Here is an 11,141-nt window from a genome sequence, read left to right on the forward strand (position 1 = left end):
CATTAGGAGACATGCGGAGTGTAAGAGCCGTAGACTTTAATAAGATGTGTTTTAGTGATTTATAAAAATGTCTTGAAATGCTCCTTTAAGTTACGTGGCTGACTTTGTCATAACCTATATCGCTCAGTTGAGGTTAATCAGTCTGCGGAGCGAGACAGGTTATCTGACTTGATATGAAGCTCTAGCGTGAATTCAGAGAGGAAGACACGCCCCCTTACTCATACTGCTCCCCTACCTGCAGCACACATCTATACTGAAGATCTCCATCAGAAGAGTCATGGATCTATCAGCTGTTTAACAGCTGGGCCCCAGTCATCAGAGCAGAGTCACGTCCTCCTTGTTAGCCTATCAGCCATTAGCCTGCTGCCGTCTCCTTTTAAATAGGATGTCTTCCCGCCTCTAGTGTCCTGCTGCTGTCTCATGCGACCCTTCGCCTGGGGAGGTTCTGGGGAGGCGACCCTCCGCCTCCCCAGCACCAGACGAAGGGGGGCAAGAAGAAGAAGAATTTTAAAAAGGAAATTACTGGCTGTTTGAAACTGCAGGCAGGAAAAAATGCAGCTTGAAATCTGAAGTGGCACAATGTTCAGCAAATGACGTTTGAGGTCAGCGTGACTGTTGACCGGATGTTTTGGCACCATGGAACCACCTGAAGACCAGCGCTGCCTCTTGCAGAGCGGCACTGAGACAACCTGCTGTCAGTATTATACGGTGTAGGGTAGCAGAGCAACAACAGACGCACAAAGACAGTGTGGGCCACGACACGGAGAGAGAAATACCAGGAGTCATATAGATGATTTTATTTATTGTAGACTTTTTCCTTTCGCCGATAAACCCTAAATGATGTGATATGAGTCTCGTCCCCTCCGGTGGGGCTGAGGCTCTCTCTCGCTCTACGCAGACAAAGCAACGCCGCTGTCAACATTCAACAACACAGTGACAGACTCTTTTAGTCGTAAATATGCGGTTCAGTCAGCGCTGAAACTTTGTGTGAAACCCACTCTGCAGTGAGTCTTCTTCTCTGGTTGTCAGTCTCCAGCTGTTGTTGTGGATGCTGGAGCGTCCTAGGAGGCGATGCTGTGGACAAATACAAACACTGCTGCTTATTATACCGCTCCCTTTGTTTTTCTTCACTGTGGATAGAGCACCTGAAGTGATTGTTTCAAAAGTTGACTTCATTTCTATGCTGCAACACAACTACTGCATTTTGCTCACACCACCCAGGACAAATCCCTCTGCTGTGGGCCAGAGTCGGCGATTCATCTTCCATAGGTTTTTCTTTACTTTTCTCTGAAGAGTAAAAACAATAACAAATATAATAACGCAAGTCCAATTACAAATATCCCAAGTAAGTAGAATGAGGTGGGTGTGAAGCCCTTACATTTGTGAAACAGGTCTGTATCGCCATCCCATGCTTTGTTTGGCGGCAGGGGCGGCTCAGACTGCGACTCTGATGATAAACACAAACACAGCTGTTTTTTTTTCTTCTGTGAACTCTCGTTTGGAATAAATAAGACTTCAGTAAAAGGGATTGTTTGAAGGGATTAATCTGTCTCTGTACAGTGAATGCAGCATGTCAGTAAGCACCATAGTGCTTAAATGACTGGTCAGCTAATTACAATGATTTCAGTAAATAGACAATGAATATTCAAGTAGTTTAATGAGGAAATAATGTCAAGTCCCAGGACCATGTATGGGAGGATTTCTCTTTTTAGAAAAAGTTTAACTTGAACATAACATTTAAAGATCTTGGGCTGTGGGGAATTGTGTACCGTTCAGTATCGTTTTCATAAAGTGCACACTTTACTTACATAAAGCACACATACGTTTGATTTGTTTGATATATGATGTGTAATAAAATGTGAGGAATGATTGCTGTCATGCAAGCGGCAGTTGCACTGCCCGCTGGAGACTGTGTGTGTTGACTGGTTTTCTGGTTTGAATTTTGTTTGCTTTTTTAGTTTAAAAACTAATGTTTCTGCTAAACCCCGAAAAATATAACTTCATCATGAATGCTTAAATGTAATAAAGTGTTTAAGTTACACACACACCATTAAGTTGATGTAATAACACGCTTTATTATGTCAACACAAGCCATCAAAATAATGTTTGCAACCCTTAAAGATTTGTCTAAATGAACAAACTAGAATTGTAACATCCCGTTACTCTGATGTGTGTGTCTCCTTCACTACACCTGCGCTCCATCACCTGACCCTGTTTTTTTTCCTCTGCCAACCTAACATGTAGAAACTCACCTGCTTTCCCTGTTCCGGTGCCAGATTGTGTCGTTTCCACCCCGTGAGTTCATCGTCTTCCGGCGTTCTTCTCTGGTGTTTAGTTTGTGTGGTTTGTGACTTTGCCTTGTTCCCGTTGTGTTTGATTATTGCCTGCTCCATGTCGGATTTGTTTCCCTTTACGGATTGACTTCCAGTGTACGACTGCTTGGTGCATCGTGAAAGATCTCGCCCTCTACCTCACCACGTCTCCTGTGTCTCTCTCTGCTCTTCAGTCTCTGCTCGGCCCCAGAACAAAGAATATAGTGGCAAGCTGTCAGTTTCAGCCCACAATTTTGAGAAAATCTTGGCTAAATAGACAGATAAATTGAACCAACCTGTGTTTTTGTTCTATTGAATAGCAGTAAAATAGCTAATTCTTCTTTTATGAGGAATTGAACTCTGCTCTCACACACACATAAGCCCCTCCCACGCCCAAAGATGAAGGATTAATAAGCTTTATGAGAGGAGGGTTTCCGGTCAATGAGAATAGTCCCATAAAAACATCTCAACAAACCAAACGACCAACTGACCGGAGGGTTACAGTCAATCAAACTAACTGTAGCGCTCTTTTGCCTCGGTCAATAGCGTCTATTCGTGTGAGTATTTGACATTTCGGATGCTGAAGATTGACAAATGATAACTGACCGGCGACAGTGGCTGTGATAGTGTCAGCTGCCGTACTTATATGCTATTTCCCAAAAATGTGTGTGGTTGCGTCTGTATGTGTTTGAGTGACAGCTCTCTGACTGACTTCATAACTCACCAGGTACTCCAGTTCTGTCAATAATATCTGTCTTCCATCTCTCTTGGGTTCCTCATATATTGAGCCATTAAGTGCATATTAAAGAGCCTTTTATAGTACGTTCAACTCCTCTTCCCTCCAAGCTGGAAACCTTAAAAAGCCTCTGCAAAATACAAAGCGTCCAACCAACTGCTGTAGTTAATGTTCGCTTGGTGATTTTGGCGGCGAGAGCAAATTATGATTTCAGACGGTAAAATAAGCAGTTTCAAGATGACTTTACATTTCAATGTGAAATGTTCTTCCGTTATCATTTTAAAGTGTTTGTGCTGTGCAAGAACGGAAAGCTTTACAGGCGTAGCAGCACTCGGTACTCACATCTTCGCCTCCGCATCCCTGCCCCTTACTTCCTGCTTTTCAGTCTCAATTATCAGCCAGGAGATTCAGAACGTTGACAGACTCCTCAGATGATGTCTGCCTATTAGACTCAAACGATCAAGAGATGATCATCCTCACGGTGGCTGGCTGCTGTTCCCTTACAGACCGACCGATGGAAATGGATGCCCGCTGTCATTTTCCACAGTATTGTCCTTGTGTTGTATTGAAAAAGAAAAAAAAGGGCAGACTTTAAAGAATATAATCTCTAACCGCAGTAATTGGGTTAGGAGGAAATCTACTGGAACAATCTTTTCTCTCTTTTGTAAAATTTGGCTATACGGCCAATGGTGCATTAAGTAACAGAAAGGATTTACCAGGAGAGCATGTAGTTTAGGGTTCCAGAAAGATGTATCCTTAACTAAAATGATGCAAGCAATGCACAACCACTCTGTGGAACAGATGACTTCTGCTATTCGTGTGTTATTGGGCAATGTGGTGCTGCTGTTTTTCAGAACTGTGTCACAAATGATTAGAATTAAGAACTGTACTGGAGGTAGTAAACATGTTTAAATGTTACTTATTGCCCATTAATCCCACCACCACCTGCCACTCAAAAACTGTAAGTTGTACCGCCCCAAAACACATATTCCATCAAGTCCAGTGTTGTTTTCAGTGTAAAACTGAGCAACGTGTGTTTGTCAATCAGACACAATTGTCACTTAAATTGCCCTTTTTTTTTACATAGGCAATCAGATGTGCTAAAACAGGTGAACTCCCCAAATGCTGAGCTAAGCAACGCTGAGAGAAATGCCAGATAAGTGGGTCCCTGAGAGCTGCCTCTCTCTAGAGGCGTCTTTGTCTCTAGAGACACGCCATCATCTTGATCGTTTCTCGGCTGAGCTTCGGCCGTGCAACCGATGATGGAGGGAGTCGCACAGCTATAATCTTTCTTCTTTTCAGGAGGGCAAGCGGCTGCAGCGTTTTCTTTATCCTACATGTTTGACATCATCAGCATGTGACACTATTTGATTTCACAGCTGGTAGCCGTCGACTGAGCTCCAGATATGCTTTTTTGTTCGCATTTTACAGTAAAACTCTATAATAATATGGTAATTTGATCAGAAAGATCATTGGTTATACAGTATGTAAGAAGTGAACGTAGTCATACAGTGGTTCGTGGACGACGGTTTCGAAGCCTTAACATCAGCATTTTGGCCGTCGCCATCTTTAATTAAAGTATTAATTAACTGAAAACACAACTTCACAAATAAAATGGTTATATGTGTGCATTAGTGGTCTTAAAAATGACATTACGGTGTCAAGAATTGGGTAATCACCTGATAATGAGGTGATATGTTGATATTTTTACAATATTATAGGCTACTGTCAGCCTAATACCTTCAAACTCACATTAGATCAGCTGATAGTGGCCTTCTCAGCGTTCCCAGAGCAGTGCTTGTTGCTGAAAAATGTAATCACATTGTGTGAATTACTTTGTTACTGCCCATCAATGCGTAGGCCTTTTGGCAAGAGTGTGGAGCTAATGTGGCAATAAAATTCCTTCATAGCAGGGGCAGATTTGGGATTCACCTTTGAGTAGATGTAACCTCTCAAACAAGAAGGCAAGGTATTCTGTCCAAAGCCACTCTGTCTTTGTGTTGACAATCATAAGCAATCAAATTTCCCTCTCTCTAGAATATTTACATGTCAAATAATGTCATTTCAATCTGAGATCCTCTCAGTTTGTCTACATAATAGTATTGGACTGGCGTTCTGTCTTGTCTCCGTTTGTGTTTTCACCGCGCTGCTTCTCCGTCTCCCGTGACAATAGCCTCTCATATCATTCGCTCGGTCGAGAGGGTGATTTGCTGCAATCTACCGTCCCGCCGGGAACCAGTACACCTCCAGGACCCTGGGGCGGGCAGGAAAGATTGATGCCGACCCCTCCTACGCTGGATACAAACTCTTTGAATCACTCCCCTGCTGCGGTCAGGACCAAAGCCTCTCAACACAAAAAACAGTTTCTTCCCATCTGCAGCTGGCCTCATCAACAGGGCCTTGGACCCCCCTGTGGCACAGACACCCCCACCCCCCGCGAGGCTGAGTGAGTGTGTCCAATCTCACCTGGACGCTGTTGCTTTGTTCTGGTTTGAACACAAAAGGAACTGTCCATCATTAAATGGATCATAAAGTTTGTATTTTCCTGTATTTTTTCTAATCCAATTTGTTCTGCGATGACCTTCCGGAATCTATCATTATTTTCCACATCTCTTTGTATCCTTCAACATTGTTTGTTTGTCTAAAAGATCTTCCTGCTGAAAGACGTATATCAGAAGATTGTGTTTTTTCAATGTGCAATTATTACGGGGGGAAATATGAACTTAAAAAAGGCCTCAGATCGGTTTGGCAGTTGGATTCAAGAGGGATTATTAAATCAAAGATTCACATGATGGAATAATGGCTAAAATAATAACAATAATAATAATAATAGTTTCAACTTTTATAGCGCTTTTCATAGTACACAAAGACGCTTATCCAAAAAGCAGTACTAAATCCAGTACTAAAAGGTAATGAACCCTTTTAGTACTGTAATGATAATAGTCTGCCTGGTACTTTTTGTCTTATTTATTAATAAATGTGTCAAAAAAATGTCCTTTTGGCAAAATTGTTTTGCTCTTTTTTTCAGGAGATATTTAACTTTCAAAATATGGCACGTATTTGTCATCATTATATGACAATATAACACTAATATAACACTTAAAACAGTGTAAAAAAAATAAAAAAATATTTGAATTTTCATCATATTTATCTTCCAAGCAATTGAAAATGAACGAGAGCAAAGCTTTTTTTAATGTTCTCAAACAGTTTTCTTTGCATAAAGCATTCAGTGTCCATGTTATAGGCTATATGTGTCCAGTTATGGTAAAATTAGCCTTGATTCCAGTTTGCACGTTACTTTCTGTCGCCGGCGACTTTCTGTCGCCAGCGATAAATCAAATGTGTGGGATGTCTTAGGGTTTTAACCAGTTCTTTGGTTTTGGAATAATGAAGGATATAAAAGGAAAACGTATCTTTATTGTGTTTATTATACTGAACTGAGTTCACTGGTTGTATGATTCTGGGAATGAGAATGAATATTTTCGCAGATGCGAAACACAGACTGAATTGCCATTATGCAAAAATAACACCTTGTACTTATGTGCTTTGAAAACATTTTTTTTAAACTGTACAGAGAGCCATGAATTACAAAACCACTTTTACTCTAAAGACTTCCGCTAACTCCTTCAGCATTCTCTGCCTGCACCACCTGCACCGATCCTAACACAAACGTTCAACACACCGTCTCTTTCAGATGTTATACTTCTTTCTACACAATGGAGCTAACTCCAAGGACTGGGGCTTATTAGCTATGAGGTGCATGATCTATTGTTCCTTCATATTAGAACATTTAACTGCATATATTTCAACTTCTTTATGTCATCATTAATCCTCCCACTCGTTAGTTATAAAATACTAAATATTCAACTTTCTAACCTGCAGGAATGCACTAGATCTTCATTTCTTTACAATATTTTCTCAACCGGATTGTTTTGTATCCTTGTGAACTTGACTTGTAAATATGAACGCTGCAAAGTCTTGTTGAACTGAAGAAGACATTTTTTTCTGGAGAATCAGTAGGCTGCTGTGGCTGGTACGGGTGTTTACCTTCAGAGACAAATTGTACGCTGCTTTAAATGACTTGAGGACATAACTAAGTAGCCACAGCTGTCTGGTGCTCTCTCTAGTGTGGCTTTGCGGCGTGACACTAAAGTATTCCCCCTCCTCTTCCTCTAGTCTTGTTTTCCGGGTGCTGCATTGGTTTCTGTTCCGGGTGAGTCCTAATGCAGTCTGAGCTTTCATTCAACGTCTACCATATGTAAAGAGGAAACATCATGTATCAAACTACCTCAATAAGAAACATGAATGATGTACAGTACATGTATTTTTGTTTCTTAATCAGTGGTCGTTACAATCATTATTAATTAAAGAATACATAGTTTCTTGATTTTCCCCTATAAAGTGTCTCAGGATACCAGACTTACAAGTCTCATGCTATTTTCATGACTACCTATGCTTCCATCACTTTACTGCCTCAAAGCTGCATTTTCACCTTTTTATGCTCCTAAAAGGCGATTCAGGCTGAGCAGAGGTCCAAAGTTGATTTTCTTAATTAATAATAATAAGTATATCTGATTATACTGGTGATGTGCATCAACATGATGCAACTAGCAAGCTAACAAGTATGTAGAAAACATTCCTTAAAGATTGTCAAAAGCTTTTTCAAAAATGGTCAAATTTCTCACTGAAATAAATTCAGATTATGTGCCACTTAAATGTGGATTTACGGTCCAGTGGTTCCGCTGAGACGACCCCTTCTCCATTGGCGGCCTTTTGATGACGAGAAACGAGGCCTTGCACCTGCTGTCCTTGGGGCAGATAAGCTGGAGTTTACGCTCTCTTTCAATTACCTCTGCACTATGATGGATCGACCAGTGCAGTGACATTTCGTGGGAGAATCTGAGTTTGCTTTGGTGGCAACCACTGTTGAGACCAGGTCAAGGAGATGATCAGCACAATGACTCGTTGGCGGCTGATCTGAGCACTCACCTTCATCCATGAATGATTCGACCTCAACAGCCTTTACCTGGGCTCCCAAATACATATTTCCTTTTGTCATGCACGTTTCCTTCCTTTTCCCCTTTAGTTGGACTTCCTTTTCTCTGTGTGTCTATGATGTTGTTTGTGTAAAGGCTATAAAACCCTAACGGTGTGATGATATTGGAGTCATCGCCAGGGACGGTACTTAGAATTCTCTCACAGATGTTTAACTGAGCATGTGTGCTGTTAAGGACAGACGCTAATACATCAAATGTGTGGGATGTCTTAGTTGCCCGCAAGCACAAGCTACTAAACATGCCTCATGGCTGTCAGGGTCTAACCAGCAGGCACGCCAATGATTATATAATATGTAGACCTATATAGTTGATATTTTGCATTGCTTTTGCTTAGATTTCATTACCACATATTCGTTTAACCATTCACCTCCCGTCCCTCTGTGTGGACTATATCTCGCTCTTCATACCACGTCCGTTGCTCTGAGTTTAACAGACAACACTAAGCACTGGAATCCTAAAAGAAAATGGAGAAATGTCCAGATAAGCAATATCTGGCCTGTGCATTGGGTCATTGATCCACTTTGACAGAGGAAGACTGAAGGGGCATGGCAAATCAATCTTCATTTATTCTTGAACGCTCAGGCAAGGTCGCAAAATAATGAAGACGAGATTAATAGACTCTATAAAACAAATGTTTTACAAGAAAATCATTTATACTAACTTGTCAAAATTATAATCCACGCACTTGTGAAAATTAATTAACATCTCTATCACCCCATCTAAAAAGCAGGCGGTAATCTGGTAACTTTACCGGGACCCCGCCCCTTTCTCATCTCTGTTCGGTGACATTTCAATATGAATTTATCATTATTAAACATTGGGGTGGCTTAAGATGGACACTCATAAAGAGAACAATTTCAAATGTAGTGTTGAAAAGCTAAAAGAAGACATTGAACTCTTTTGAGGATGATGCTGCCAAATGCTTTTAAAAATAACAAATTATTTATTTGGCACAGTCACCAGTCATCATCTCTACACATCGTCTCAGCCGAGTGAGCCTGAAGGCTCCAGCAGCAGAGGAGAGAAAGCAGCCCATCGAGCCCAGCCATGTTCAGCTCACCTGCAGCTGAAGCGCTACTGCAAACGAGCAGAAATACAACCAGGTTTGGCTGGTTGTCTGTTTCGCTATATAAGCTGTCTTCTGTTGAAAACATGCCACTTCGTAAAGCAACAAATTACAGCCTGGAAAGGGGCGGGACAGTGAAAAAAAAAAAAAGAACGCTTGACGTGCTGCAGAAAACTTTTAAAATGTTGAACTCATTGTTATGCATGAAGGGTTTTAATTATTAAAGGTAATACTAAACAAATGAAGAGACTAACAACCAATGCAGACCCTTTTTCTTGCACGTAATGATCATTGCTCTACAATTATATTAACAATATACTTTGTATTTAGTGTCATTATATTTGACTAATATATTCATTTATACTAATTACTCTTCCAGTTTGAGGGTAGAGCATCTGCAGTGGGCAGATGTGGATCCAGCCAGGATGCCAACGAGCCTCCTCCTCACAGCAACACAGACATTTTGCTCTATTTTACCAATAAATAATATTCAATCGTCTTGCTAATATAAATTGTGGCGTCGGTTGCGTAGGTGGCCTTTTTTTTTTTTTTTTTTGATGGGTCAAGTCAAAAAGTTCAAGGCTATTTTTCAATCCCAGTCCATCCAAAAAAAAGTTATATTCAAGGTTATTCATGGGTGTTTTGTTAATCCATACAGAAAGAGAACCATTTATATAAACTAACTTCAATGCACTTTGATTAATAAGTGCTTTTTATGTATACAGAATGCAAATATTGTTTTTCTTCCAAGTTGTCCTGGCTATCTTTCAACTTGCAAGTGAACAGCTTTGATGTTAAAAGCATGAAACCTCTAAACATGTCCATTCAGCATAATACTTGTCCCCTCGCATACAAACAGATTTTACATTGACACTCAAGCAGAGGTGTTCTCTGCTGGCATACGATGGCTTTTCCAAACGAAAGAAACAGGCTTGAACACGTCTTACTTTTTTTTAAATGAATCACTTGTGTGTTGTTCTGTACCTATTACAAAAAACAAAAAGTCTGCCTTGTAATTGTACTGCGGTCGTAAAATGTTGATGCGCCCATGAGCACCCTTTTAGTCTTCACTTTATATGCTGCTAACGACACAGCTGAAGTGGTCGTCACATCACCGTGAGAAGAATATCAGGATTTGTACAGCTGACCTTACAACCAAGTGCTGCAGTTGGGTGCTTCAAGTTCAGTGAAAGGCCTTGACGGGTGTTGAGGGTTGCACCGATTTCAATACATTTTTCGTCACGCCTTTCTTCACCTGTTTAATTGTAGGTTGACGGCACTGCTGTGGGGACAACACAGCCATTCAAACTGCAAATTAAATTGGATCTTTTTCTCTACTAACGCAGTATGTGTGAGATCGGGGAGACCTTTTCTTTATATGTGTCACGACTTTCCTACGAGCCGTCACTCTGCTGCAGTGCTGCCACCGCTAGAGTAATCTGATGGGAAATGCAAGAGAATAACCTCCACATTCATACAAGAGACATCATAGGTCCATACTTTTTATATATTCCATGCTCTCACCATTACCTCCCCACTACATAGACACCAGTATTATTCAGTGATAGCCGTATGAAGCCATAAAAAGTCCCAAGCCCTAATTGGTCACTACTTGGAAATCCATGACTGCCTTGACGCTCGTTCTTGTCTTTTCGATGCTCCATTAAAAGCTTCCTGTACATTATGCAGAGTCCTGCGCACCTCTCTGACATATGATAGGGAGCTTTCCTCTCGCTGCTGCGCGCTTGTGAAACGAAGAAGAAAGGCTTAAACTGTTCCTGCTCTCAGATGAATCACCTGTGCATTGTTTCATAATTAATTAGCCCTTAAAGAGACTGAACAAAAGAAAAGGAAGAGGCAGCATCTTGTGAATCCACCAAGGTAATTAACATCTCTCCCTCAACCTGTAACATTGCAGCTTTCTCCAAATAATTGCCTCTCGTACCCGTGGGGGGCTCAGTGGTCCTGTG

The sequence above is a fragment of the Clinocottus analis genome, unplaced genomic scaffold, assembly GCF_023055335.1.
Source record: "Clinocottus analis isolate CAN_PGR_092001 unplaced genomic scaffold, fCliAna1.0.p SCAF_12, whole genome shotgun sequence".
In the NCBI taxonomy this organism is placed as follows: Eukaryota; Metazoa; Chordata; class Actinopteri; order Perciformes; family Cottidae; genus Clinocottus; species Clinocottus analis.